Genomic DNA, 13,021 nt, shown 5'->3' with positions numbered 1-13,021 from the left:
TTTTAAAATCTCCTCAGGCGATTCCGTGAAGCCCGCATCCTACAAGTCCTGGACCCTGGTCAGTTCGTGTCCACACTTCTCTCCCCAAGGACGGAATGCAGAGGTGAAGTTGGGGGCGGGGGGGAGTCTTTAGACTGTGACGGCGGATGGTGGGGCAGCACGTGTCGGCTGCCCTTTTCCAGGTGGCCCCCTCTGGGGAGCCTGTTTGGGATTGCGGGGCCCTGCTCCGAGGTGTCTGTCTGTCCTCCACGGAACCGGGCTGCCTGGGTGCTCAGGCACGGAGAGGGAGCATTCTTGGGGTCCAGTGAGCCATGACTTTGCTTTTCCAGAGAGAGGCCCTACGAGGGCCTGCGGGGGTGTCCGGGTCAGCGGGGCGGGAGCCCGCCGTGGGTCCGAGCCTAACCAGGAATCTCATTAGAGACTTCCTCATCTGCCGCCCCACGGAGAAACCTGAGCGCTCAGGCCCCTGCTGCAGAAAGTACCAGAACGGAGACTAGATTTACTCAACAAAGACCTAGCAAATTTACTTTTCCTCCAACTTTTTATCTCAGAAGTTTTTCACTTCAGGAAAAGAAGTGAAGAGTAGTGCCGTCGAATACCCACCTCGCCAGCTCCCTAGATTGGCCAGTTGTTACCATGCTGCGAACGTTGGCGTTCCCTGCTCACGGGTGCCCGTATGTACTGTATTCGTGTATTGCTGGGCCGTTTGAAGGTCAGTTGTGGGGCACCTGGGTGGCTCAGTCGGTTAAGTGTCTGCCTGCAGCTCAGGTCATGATCTCAGGGTCGTGGGATCGAGCCCCACATCGGGCTCACTGCTCAATGGGGAGTCTGCCTCTCCCTCTCCCTCTGCCACCCCCCCGCCCCGCTTGTGCTCTCTCTCTCTCACTCTGCCAAATAAATAAATGAATAAATAAAATCTTAAAAAAAAAAGGTTAGTTGCAGACATTGTGACACTTCATCCTTACTTGACCGTTCCTAGGAGCAAGGATGCCCGCGACATAACCACAGCACTGGCTATCCCTTGTGGGGAATTTCACATGGGTGCAATATATTATCTCATATAAACTCCATATTCAAGTTTTCCCAGTATTTTTGTAGCTTCTCTCTTTGATCTCAGGTTCAGTCCAGGATCACATGTTCCATATAGTTGTCCTGTCTCTCCAGTCTCTGTTAATCTAGAATAGTTTACCAGCCTTTTTTTTTTTTTTTTTGCACCCTTAATGACTGACATTTTTGATGAAACCAAGCCAGTTGTTCCAGAGAATGCACTCAATTTGCATTTGCCCGTATTGGTTATCTAGCCCTGTGGGGTAGTGCAATTTAAATCCTGATTAAAATGGGGTGGAGGGAGGGGAGTTCTATTGGGTTTTTTCCTCTGCTCCGTATGCATTTAAAGTGCTTATCCTTGGTGTCCACTCAACGGGCCTCAGGTTTCCCAGTTGTGAAGCAGCCAGCCAGTGGGGTGTAGGGAAGATGGGGGAGCCCCATGGGGGGCAGAAGGGCTTGTCTTCGGAGCAGAGGGTCCGCCCCTTGGCACCTGTCCCCAGAATCGGGAGGAGGCAGCAGGCCTGGCTGCCGTGGGAGCGTGCTGTGGGCCGCGTAGCTGTCTCCGCAGTGCACCGTGAGCCCTGGCCCCTGGGTACAGTATGAGGGGACGGGGTCCTTGCTCCGTGCTGGCGGCCACATCTCCATCCTCCCTGGGCTGCTTTCTTCCACGGTGAGATGAGGCCATCAGGGTAGGCATTGTTTTCTCCTGGAGAGCCGATCTCAAGAGAAGGTTGTAAAACGGGCTGATGAGAGAAGCTTATGGGTCCTTCTGGGATTATCTGAGCTAACATGGGAAGGAGGTGTAAGCCCCTAGGATCCTGTGCCTGGCGTTTCCCCAGGCACCCATGCCTCCCCCATCTCAGCCATGCTCCCGGCCCTGACGGGCATCTTCCCAGGACGCCATCCGCACCGCCAGAATCAGGGAAAACCTTGTCAAACATCAAAACAGGCTCGATACATTGTTCATATACATTTTCAAGATAAGAAGGAAGACTTTTGAAATAGTTTTACTTTACAAGTTGCTCTTTTGCGTCCTGCTCCTGCAAGAGGCTCATTCGTGTCCTTTACTCTGCAGTGTGGCCACTTCATGTAAGCGATTACTATTACTGACGGTTGTTGGTTTTTTTAAAGATTTTATTTATTTATTTATTTATTTATTTATTTGAGAGAGAGAGCATGAGAGAAAGAATGGGTTGGAGGGGGGGATGTAGGCAGGGAGAAGTGGGCTCCTTGCTGTCACGGGGCTCGATCCCAGGACCCTGGGATCATGACCTGAGATGAAGGCAGACGCTTAACCGACTGAGCCACCCAGGCATCCCCGTAAGTGGTAGTTTTGATTGTCTTCTCAGCTGGCTCAGCTCCCTGAGGGGAATCCTTGAGAACACAGGTAACAGGGAGAACTTCCTTTCCTTCTAGTCCCTCTCCCAAAGCCACCAACTGCCCCCAGCTGCTCCCCCCACCGTGCCCTCTGCGGATGGCGGATGACGTGACCCTGTGCTGACAAAGGCCACTCCTGAGCCTGAGCCCTGGGGCCCAGGCCCTCTTGCCTGCTCCAGGACAAGCCCCCGCCCCGCAGCACCAGGGCTGCGCCCCTCCCGGTCTGTGTCCACTCGAATGCAGCTGATGTAATATAAGAATGCCCGTGGGGGGCGGGGGGGGGCAGAGCCCCACCTGACTCCATGTCCCCTTTCCTCAGAGTTCCTCTGCACCCACTTTTTCATCTCGCTTTTTCTGCTACCCCTCCCAGTCCTGCCCGGCCCCTCTTTTCACGGTCACCAGGGACTTCTGTCGGTCTGAATCCAAGAGTCGGTGCTCATGCTCATTTTATGGGACTCTCAGCCGACCGACCCCCCCTTCTCAAGACCTGTCCTTCCCTCGGTTCCACGGGCTTGCTCCTATCTCTCAAGCTGCTCCATGTTGGTCACCCTGGCTGGCCTCATGTCCCTGCACCTCCACTTAAGAGGTGGTGGGTTCCCGGTCTGGGTCCTCGGCCCTCTGCACCTACTCACCTACGCCCACGCCTGGTCCCGTTACCCACGGGCTTCCCACAGTGTCTCCCCATCGACTTCGCCTTTGGCTCCAGGCTCCTGGATGCAGCCGAGTCTGACCCTGAACCCTCCTGTCTGCCCCATCCCCTCAGCCCCCGGAAAGTGCCCCTCCTTCGTCAGTGACTGGCCCTGCCGTCCACCTGCCTGCTCCGACCAAGGACTGGGTAATTTCTTACCGCTTGTCATCTTAGAATAAAATCCCAAACCCTGACGGTCCCTGTGGCCTACCAGCTTTCACTGCCGCCCGAGTCTTTGGCTTCGCCCCTCCCACCTTTCCCATGATCCTTGCTGTTCCAGCCACACTGGCTGTTTCTGTTCCTCAGACGCCCTAAGCCCCTTTATTTCTACCTTTGCCTTGCTGTTCCTTGTACCCAGGATCTTCGACCCTCAAGTCTTGGTACAGCTGCCCTTGCATCCTGTAAGTTTCAGCAAAAACATCACCTCCCCAGAGAAGCCTTCCCTGACCGGTCATCTCAGGGAAGCACCTCCCCACCCGTCCCCATCACTGGCCTCACGTCCCGTCCGTTTCCTTCAGAGCATGCACCTCTGTTTGCCACAGCCCCCATTGTCTGCGTGTGTCTTGTCCGTGTCCCCCAGCCGGCTGTGTCTCCACTGCGGCACCCTCCAGCCAAGCACAGTGCCTGGCACGGAGAAGCCGGCGTGCATGTGGCCCGGGAGGCCTGACGCATCTCCGCTGTGCCAGCGAGGAACGGGCCAGGTGTCCCCCTGCCGTGGAGTGGTTGGGGGATGTCCCCTCCAGCTCCAAGGCTCACACCCCGCCTCAGTGCCTCCAGGGGCTTAGACGGGACTTGCTCCCTCTACACCTGAACTGTACTGTGAGTGGGAATCGCTTGGGGGCTTCACACAAGGCAGCCTCTGATGCAGGAGGTCTGGGCTCGACCTGATTCTGCACTTCCTACCAGCAACCAGGTGGTGGTGACGCTGCTGGTCCCCGATCACACCAGCAGTGCCTTTGGTAACTGGTGGGTCCTTCCCCCCCGACCCCCCAGCCTTCCCCTTCAAGGCCCGGGAAGATGCGGAAAGAGACAGGAGCGTCCCTCCATTGCCTCCTCTCCCCTCCCCGCACCCTCTGCCAGCAGCTGTTCTTGCTAGCCGGCACTGTCACCTGTCACCTCCACATGTGCTGAGGCCCCCTGGCTTTCTGTCTCTGCATTTCTGCTACGGTGACAGACAAGACAGATTCTCTGCCAGGAACTGTGCCGTCGCTGGGTTCTGTCACGGCTCTGTTTTCTCTCCGCATCTTCTCCTTAAGGCAGACGCCCTGGGGATGCTGCGTCTGCCAGAGGTCCCCAGGGCAGGACGGGACAGCCGACGTGGCTGGGATTAGGGAGGCATGGCCAAGTGGTTTCTGAGCTCTGGTGTGGGGAACGGGCAGGTAGCGGCATATGTGACCGGCCCTGGAGGTCAACGTTAGTTTAAAGTTGGGGTGAACGTGGGCTTCGGGGTCTGAGGTCCTGGATTTGCATCCTGACCCTGTCACTTCCACCTCCACCACTGGTACTGGTGTCTTCTTCATAGGATTATTGTTAAAACGAGAAACGAGAATCCTTGGAAAACGGTTTGGTGTCTAGAAATGGCTGGAATCTCTCAATTCACAGTGCATAGATTATGAGGCATGTCTCATCGATTTTGCCCCAGGGTTGCTGAGAGGGCAGTGACAAGCGAGGTAATGTCCCAGGCCTCCTTCACACCTGCATCCCCTAACCAGGCTTCTGCACAACTAAGCGATTCAGCCCCTGAGGGCATCCCCAAGAATGGGGCCCACCCCCAAGACCCTTGGGCCAAGGAAGGGAGGGCCTGATGCCATGAAAACCACGCCTGCTGAGCCTGAGGGTAAATGCTCGAACATTATATAAGAGAGAGAAATCACTGTTCCCATCCTGAGCGCTGCTGCACTCCGTTTCCTGACCAGGACAAGGAAAATGACCAAAATTAATATGACACAGCATCAAGTGTGATTCTTGAGATGGAAAGTCTCTGTGGACGCATTGGGAGTCTCAGGCTAGTTGACAGTTCTCCCCAAGCCTCTTTGAAGATCAGCACAGGGCGGATGGGTAGGAGGAGTACTGAACAAGCAATACCCTGCTTTGTACACACTCACTGTATCTTGTTGGCCAGAGGCGGCTCCTTTGACCACAGGGGCTGGAAGTTAAGCATCTTCTCAAGTCCGATGCTGGGACTTTACAGCCAGCACCCATTTCGGAGCAGCTGCCTTCTCCACAGCCAGCCTGGTCTTCTTCCTGGGCCGTGACGGAATATTCTTGCTCTCCTCAAGGGAATTTTTAATCCAGGCTGAAAGGATCCCTGGAGATGGGTGGGAGGGCTGACGCCCAGGCCAGGCATGTAAGGACCTTTTTCTGCGGCAGCAAACATCAGCTGATGTCCAGCAGGTGACCGTCCAGGCTCAGCCTCAGTGATACGGGCGAAAGGCATCCTGAGGACACACCAATCCGCATTCCTTTAGCTGTTCCATCCCTGGCATGGAGTTCCCCGTCAGAAAGCTCTGTTGCATGTTTCCTTCTTGGAAAAACCTCTTCATGGACATAAAGTTTGTCCTTATTCCCTTGGCTCAGCATAAGGCAACCCTAAAAGGAATATTTCTTCAACTTCGTTCCAGTTGCTATTAGGAACGTTATCCAATTTGCCATCTCCTTGTACCCTTAATCCAAAACCTGCTTTTTAGGGGGCGCCTGGGTGGCACAGCGGTTAAGTGTCTGCCTTTGGCTCAGGGCGTGATCCCGGCGTTATGGGATCGAACCCCACATCAGGCTCCTCCGCTGATAGCCTGCTTCTTCCTCTCCCACTCCCCCTGCTTGTGTTCCCTCTCTCGCTGGCTGTCTCTATCTCTGTTAAATAAATAAATAAAATCTTTAAAAAAAAACAAAAAACAAAACCTGCTTTTTAGGATTTTGCACCAGGAAACAGTCTTCCCTGATGAAATGATTTTACTTGTCTCATCAGACGATAAGAATTGTGGTGTGATTCCTGGCTTTCCCTTTTTTGTCTTGGTAGTTAGAAAATTTAGAACTAATGGTGAATCGATAACTTTCAATGTAATGACTTGCCTCCTTTTTCTGTATGATTTTATTTTATTAGTTCGAGTGAAATTGTCTTTTTTTATAAATAATTCACAGATGTTAACAAAAACAAGAAATAAGTTCAGATTTAGTAAGGAGTGACTTTGCTGTCCTGCCCCACTGCTCCCTTGCAATGTAGTCAATAAACTTTTATCTCTTAAAAAAAAAAAGTTTTGGGGGGCACTTTGGCTCAGTCGGTTAAACGTCCAACTCTTGATTTCTGCTCAGGTCAGGATCTCAGGGTCATGAGATCAAGCCCGTATCTGGCTCTGCCCTGGGCGTGAAGCCTGCTTAAGATTCTCTCTCCCCCTCTGCCCCTCACCCCTGCTAGTACTGTCTCTCTCTCTCTTAAAAAAAAAAAAAAAAAAGTAAGGAGCAACTATTTGAAACAATTATTCCAAGGAGAGGGAAAGAACTATTGAAACAGAAGGAGGGGCCCCTGCACTGGGGAGAAATCTGCAAGCGTCTCAAGGGTGAGGCAGAAGGGGTTTTCTTTACAGGGGTTAGTAAACCAAGCCAGAAAGAACTGGCGTGCAGCAGTGTGACCCTGGGGCCAGGACGTCCTCAGAGTAGGTCCAGGAATGTTTTAGCCTGAGGCCAGCTATGCTAGGGAGGGCTGTTAAGAAGGGGCTGTATGTGGGCTCAGGCAAGGGCGGGCCAAAATGTCACAGACCCGGGGGGAAGAAGAGAAGCCTAGTCTAGATTTGGTGAACGAGCATTTTGCTCTGGTTGGTGGTAGAAAGGAGCCTTTCACCGCAAACAATGGGACATGCTGGTTCCCAGGTTTCCCTAAGTCTAGCCCACACAGTCCCCAGGGGCAGGGACCCGCCACCGTGATTGCTCTGCCCTGACCCAGTTACTTGATTGCATTTGTTGACTGGCTGAATGAAGGCCTTCCTGGAATCAGGAGCTCATCTCTCTGGGAGGTGCAAGACGAGCAGGCCATGCTCCCACCGCTCCTGGAGGGGTCCCCAGCTCTGAGCCACAAGCCTCACCGCCTCCCTGAGGAGCTCCTAGCTTCCCCCTCTCCTGCCTGTCCTGCCCCCACCCCAGTCCCCTTGCTGGCAGGGTAAGGCGGAGGAGGGACCATCCTGCAGTCCTACGGGCAGACCACAGACCCAGAGGGAATGTGAGGTCAGTAACCCTGGGGCGGGAGGTGGGCAGGGCCTGGCCTCCCACAGGTGACCACACTCCACCTGCTGCCTGGACCCTGTAGACTTGCCTTTTTCTATTTCTATGCCTGTGCCCTCCCTGCTCTCTCTGCTTCTCTATATGTGTGTCTCTTCCCGACTCTGTCCCTCTGTCTCCCTTTGTCTCTGTTTCTGACTCCATCTCTGCCCCTTTCTATTCAACCTCCCTCTCCCCCTCTCCCTGTCCCCCTGACTCTCGTCCCTCTCTGTCCCCGCTCTCCTGGCCTTCTGCTGTCTCCAGTCCAGCCCAGGAGGCCTTCCAGTTGGACCCGGGTCCCAGCAGGAGCCGGACACAAGGCCTGGGTGGGGGAGGGACAGATGGAGATTTGACCCATCTCATCTCTAATCACAACCGTACCCCGCTTTGCCCACTCAGACTACCCCTTGCCAGGTAGGTACTCATACCCATTTTACCGATGAGGAAGCTGAGGCTCAGACAACAGTGAAGCCGCTTGTCCAGGGTCTCAGACCACCAGTGTGCAGAGCCAGGGCTTTAATCTGCACCCGGCAGACCTCAGATAGCCAGCTCTGTGTCCGCTTTTCCAGAGGCTTGAGGTCTCCCAGGTCTCTCCCCTCTGCCCCTCCCCCAGCCTGGGAGAAAGGACCAGAACTCATTTGCTATGAGGGGTTTTCGTAGTTTCAGAGGCAACTCACTGGGAGCACCTGCATTGCTGGAGGACCATCTTTTATCCAAAAGAATAAAACTCAGTATTCCTGGAGCAGGAGTGAGGCCAGGTCCCGAGAGAGGAGGTGGAAGAATTACCCAGCCCGTTCCTTCTTGCTGTTGGAGCCTGAGCATGGCCTCTGGACTGGGTGCAGAGGGGGGGTGCAGGAGGCGGGTGTCCCAGAGCCCCCCAGTGTGGGGCTGGGCCTGGGGGCATTCCAAGGGATTCCTCAGAAAGGGGCTTCTCTGCAAGGGAGTCTGGGAAATGCTTCCAGGAGGATGAACCGGCTTCTTGGCTGCAGGGCTTCTGGAAGCCTTTAAAATGCTCCTGTGTGCCTCCAAGACCCCCAGCAGGGAGGTGTGGGCAGTTTGCCAAATATCTTTGCTCTTGGAACCCTTTGTGCACCAACATCTTTGTTACAGAAATGTGGGAGTGACTGGCTCTGTGGGTAGCCCAGGGTGTGGTGAGAAACATCTTAGTGAGGTAGCTGCCACTTCTTCTCCAGAGGAAGCAGAATGTGGCTGTGTGATAACAGTGTAGGGTTTGGTCAGCAACTATTACACAGGGACTGAAAAGCTTGTGGCCACATACACAGTCATGTGTGAGTCTGGTCCCTCTATCTACCAGCTTGGGTCATTGGCTACACAATTTCAAGGGGCACTATTACCATAGTCCATGGGAATGGCTATCTGGGAGTTGTGCAGTGTACAACCTGTGCAGCTGAACGTGACAGTCCTAACACTATCTTTTAACGTGATTGTCTGACGGTTGCAACAACCTCTTTGTTGACTTCCTGTCTCCTATCTGCCACCTCTGGTATCTTCTGCATCCTTCCTCTGTGTCACCTCTCCAGTTCTGCCCTCCTCCAAGTCCCTTTTCCCCTCAGCCAGCTGCCAGCAGTAGTACCCTCCAGCTGTGCAGGGGTCCTAGAAGTGGGGCCCTGCCTCTGAGGTGCATGAGCCGTATCATCCTTGGCAAATCACTTAACCTCTCTGGGCCAGAATCCCTGTTTGTAAAATGAGAATAAAATACTTCCCCGTGAGTTATTATTTTCTTTATCACTAGATTCTGAGGAGCTATGTCTCACTCACCTCGGACCCCTGTGTCTGGCACGTACTAGTCCTGTGAATGTTTGCTGACTCAGTGAACCAAGACCTTTCTGCAGCTGCTCTTCCCATGTTTGATTGGCTTACCCAGGATTTCCTGAACACTGCCTGTCCTCCCTCGTTCTAGGCCTCCGCCCATGCTGCTCTCTCCCCTAGAGCCCGTCTGTTCCAGCTGTAACACTAACCATTTTGCGGACAGCTCAGCTGCCACCCCAGCCCTACCCCCCCGAAGCAGCCACCCCTTCCGCATCAGCCCCTCCCCCATGGCCCTGAGAGACACCTCTGCCTGCCAGGGGGCTTATGTATGTCCCAGTGCGCCTCCTCTCTTGTCCTAGGCAGAGGAGAGGTTGGCACTTCGTTGGACCCTCTTGGGGTACAGGCACTGGGTACAGGGCAGGGCCCAGGACCGAAGGGCACAGAATGGACTGGAAATTGGTGGCGGCCATGATGCTCTTTCTTGCTTCCCAGTGTCTCCCAGCCCTCTCTCGTTCTCTTCGTGAAGGGAAGAAATCCTGGGAAAGATGGTGGACCCCGGTGTCTGGGCAGGATGTGGACCCCGCTGTCTCTCCAGGCATAGGCAGGGCTGGGCTGGGACAGACTGGTTTGCTAATGCCTGACTTGTGGTGTCGGGCTAGGGCCCTTCAAGTTCAGGTTTGGGGTCTATTGGAAAAGATCAGCTTTTGGGTCTGGTGGACAAGCAAGCACATTGGAGACATTTCAGATGGAGCCCATTGGAAACATCAGGGCCCAGCTGGCGGTGAGTGGTCCGCGGCCGCTGTCCCAGCCAAACTTCACACTGAGAGCATGACGTCAGGGTCAGAAAGACCTCACACTGAGTCACAGCTCCACTCTTTGCTAGCAAGACTTTGGGCAAGTCATAGACCTCTCAGAGCCTCAGTCTCCTTGTCTGTGCAATGGGCAGGATCCGGGTGCCCTCCGCAGGCTCGTTGTGAGGGTTCCGGGAGATTAAGTAGAAGCCGTTGGCATTAGTTAGGATGTGTTGGAGCCTGACAGCGAGACAGAGCACTAGAAACGTTGGTGCCTATAAATATTACCACTTCACTTCTATTTTCTGGCAAAGAATCATTAATTTCTTGGAACTCTTCATTTCCTCTTGCCTTCAATGACTGGCAGTGGCAGGTGGCTTTCTCCCTGGGACTGTTTTTTCACAGAAACAAAATGGCGTGTGTGTTTTTGTCACTTCTCAGGAGTTATCACACACGACTAGTAAAGAACAACACTGCTGCGAACGCTGGCTGGGTCACACGCTAAGCCCCCAGCCCCTCACCCACCACCACTCACACACAGAGCCCCCTGAACCCATGGCCCCATCATCCACGGACCCCCACTTCCCGAGGACCTTACCCACTGCCCCCCATCGCATACAGATCCCCACCAAGTTCACAGCCGCCACTACCCACAGCCCCACAGCCCCCCTCCCCCCCCATCTGATCATTACTTTTAAGACAGAGGGGCAGGTGCACAGGGGAAGCAGAAAAACCCCTTCCCCACACAAAGGCCTGGCCTTTGACTCACATCATCCCCTACGCACACCTCCATCTTCCCCACAGACCCCTCAGCCGGTCCCTCAAGTGCACGGAAAGAGAAGGACCACCACCAGCGGGCCAAGCACTGCCGTACGCCAGATGGTCAAACACACGTAAACGGGTGCAGGACTCCTCAGGGTTTAATATGCGAACATCCCTGAGGACTGTCCTAGGGGGTGTAGGACTTGGCCAGGGAACCCTTTCTTCCCCTCGGGAGTATACTATGGGAACTGCTGCTACCAACATTCTAGATCCTTCTTATTCAAAGTGCGGTCTGTGGATATCACCTGGGAGCTTATTAGAGCTACGGAATCAGGAGCTGGACCAGGACCTGCATTGCACGGAGATCCCAGCTGACTCGTTGACGTGCTCGGGAGAGTCTGAGGCACACTCCAGCTCACTGGGTCCTGACCGAGGCTGCACATTGGACTCAGCTGGGAAACGTTAAAAAAACACTGAAGCCTGGACCCAGATTTCACGGGTCTGAGGTTTGGCCTGGACGTGGGGAGTTTGAAAAGCTCGGCTGGTGATCTTAACGGCAGAGAAGTTTGGGAATCGCGGCTCCCGGTCTTACTGCTGGGCCCGTAAGCTATTTTCTCGCTTGTGTTTGTGAGCAAGGCTTGGTGAGAGGAAGGGGTAAGGTTAGGGGGGCTGCTGGCCAGTGCATGGATGCCTGAAGGTCAGAGAGGGTGAGGAGTGTCTGCTTGGAATGTGCAGGGAAGCATTTGAGCCTTGGAACAGGCCCAGCGAGGCACAGGGAGAACCAGGCCCTTTCCCAAGGTCCAGGAGCCGGCTGGTTGCAAAGCCCGACCCAGGACTCCGCTTCCTGACACCGACTGCCAGCCGGTGTCTGGGCTCTTAGAGTCCCCACCTCCACACTATCTCCTGGGAAACTCCGCTTCCTAAACCTGCCCGTCAGCCTCGGTCCTCACACCAAAACCGCAGCCGGGTCCCATCAGGAGGCCGCCTCTGCTCTGCTCTTACTTTGCTGGCAGCTGGCCCAGGACTCCAGCAAACTGTCCCCGGAGCCAGTAAAGCTCAATCCACCAAAGTCAGGAGGCATTAACACATTGTAACCAGCCGAGCTCCAGTCCGCGCTGTAATCAACACCGGCTGAGAGGCAGCTCCGCTGAACGCTGGACGGAGGGCGAGCGAGGGACGGATCCGGGGCAGGCTGGGTGTGAGCCCCAGCCCCGCTGCTCGTCCGCTGTGCTGCCTCACACGGAGCCTTCGGCCTCTCTGGCCTCGGTTGCCCGATCTGTAAAGTGGGCACTATAGCCCTCCCCTGCCTTGGGCCGGCGAGCGGACTGAGTATGTGAAGAAGGTGACGGAGCGCAGGGCAGCCCCTGGCATGTGGTGGGCGTGAGGTCAGAGTGCACTGGGGTTGCAGAGGACTCGCAGCTTTGTGCGACAGGGACACAGGAGGCCCGGGTTCCCAGCCGGCCCTGGCATGGGACATGCCCTGCGGCAGGAACACCCAGATCCCCTCCCCAGAGGGGCCAGAGGGGCCAGAGGGGCCAGGGGCAGCAGAGGCGTACCTTTCCCCTCGTCTGCCAGATGCGCGGGCTTGGTTGTCGTCCAGGCGTGTTTGGTGGCCGCGAGGAGACCTGCTCTGTCCCTATGGGGATTCCCAGCCTCCCTGAGTCGCTCAAGCAGCAGAAGTTGGCTCCGCTGGCCACCGTGTGGGCCCACTCATGACAGAGCTGTTATTGTCATGGTTATTTTATTTTTATTTCTCCCTCTGGGAGCCCAGATTCAAAGGGAAACATCACCGCCGCTGCCTCGTTACAGAGAGCAGAGAAACGGGGTGTGTGGGTGAGTGGGATCTTCTCAGCGCCCCCCCCCCCCCGCCCCCAGACTCAGAGCTGCAGTGTGACAGAGGCCAGAGCCCACGGAGACTGTCTGGGGAACACTGTCATCTTATAGATCAGGACACGGAGGCCACAGAGTGTCAAGGGCTTGCCCAAGGGTGAGTCAGGGCCAGGCTGGAACCTGCTTCCCCTGCCCGCTGTGACCTCTGTCGCCAGGAAGGCGTGGAGGGCGGTGCGTAGAGTCCTCACCCTCAGCCACTGTTTCCTGTTTCCGTGTGAGATGCGGATCCGGGCCCCTCGGACCAACTCCGTACCCGGGGCAGACCCCGGGATCTGCATCCTGAGCAAGCTCATCTAACCAGAGTTCTCGAATCAGAGCTGTGGACTCTCCGTATGGGTCCCGAAGCCCCAGACCTGTGCTCAGGGCCTCTCTTCTCCTCCCCTGCATTAAAATCCACCACCAGAGAATCTCAGCCCCTGACAGATCTACTTTCATTAAAAGCATTGCT

The 13,021-nt window shown here is 55.3% G+C and overlaps 1 protein-coding gene across 3 annotated transcripts in view; it reads left to right on the top strand.

Annotated features, from left to right (window-relative positions):
• The window catches only part of RAB11FIP4 (RAB11 family interacting protein 4), a 110,673-nt gene that overhangs the window by 47,545 nt on the left and 50,107 nt on the right, over positions 1 to 13,021 (top strand). The window contains exon 1 of one of the 3 annotated variants that reach the window (XM_045773704.2): positions 11,091 to 11,285. The exons of the other annotated variants lie outside the window; for them this stretch is intronic. The gene's annotated coding sequence lies outside the window, so the exon portion shown is untranslated. Of the gene's footprint in view, positions 1 to 11,090; positions 11,286 to 13,021 lie in introns of those variants that run through there. 3 annotated transcript variants of the gene reach the window in all.

This window comes from Ursus americanus, chromosome 23 (genome assembly GCF_024610735.1).
Source record: "Ursus americanus isolate L20-20 chromosome 23, mUrsAme1.1.p, whole genome shotgun sequence".
NCBI lineage: Eukaryota > Metazoa > Chordata > Mammalia > Carnivora > Ursidae > Ursus > Ursus americanus.
The sequence above is the reverse complement of the archived record's forward strand: the minus strand, read 5'-3'. Positions and strand labels throughout refer to the sequence as shown.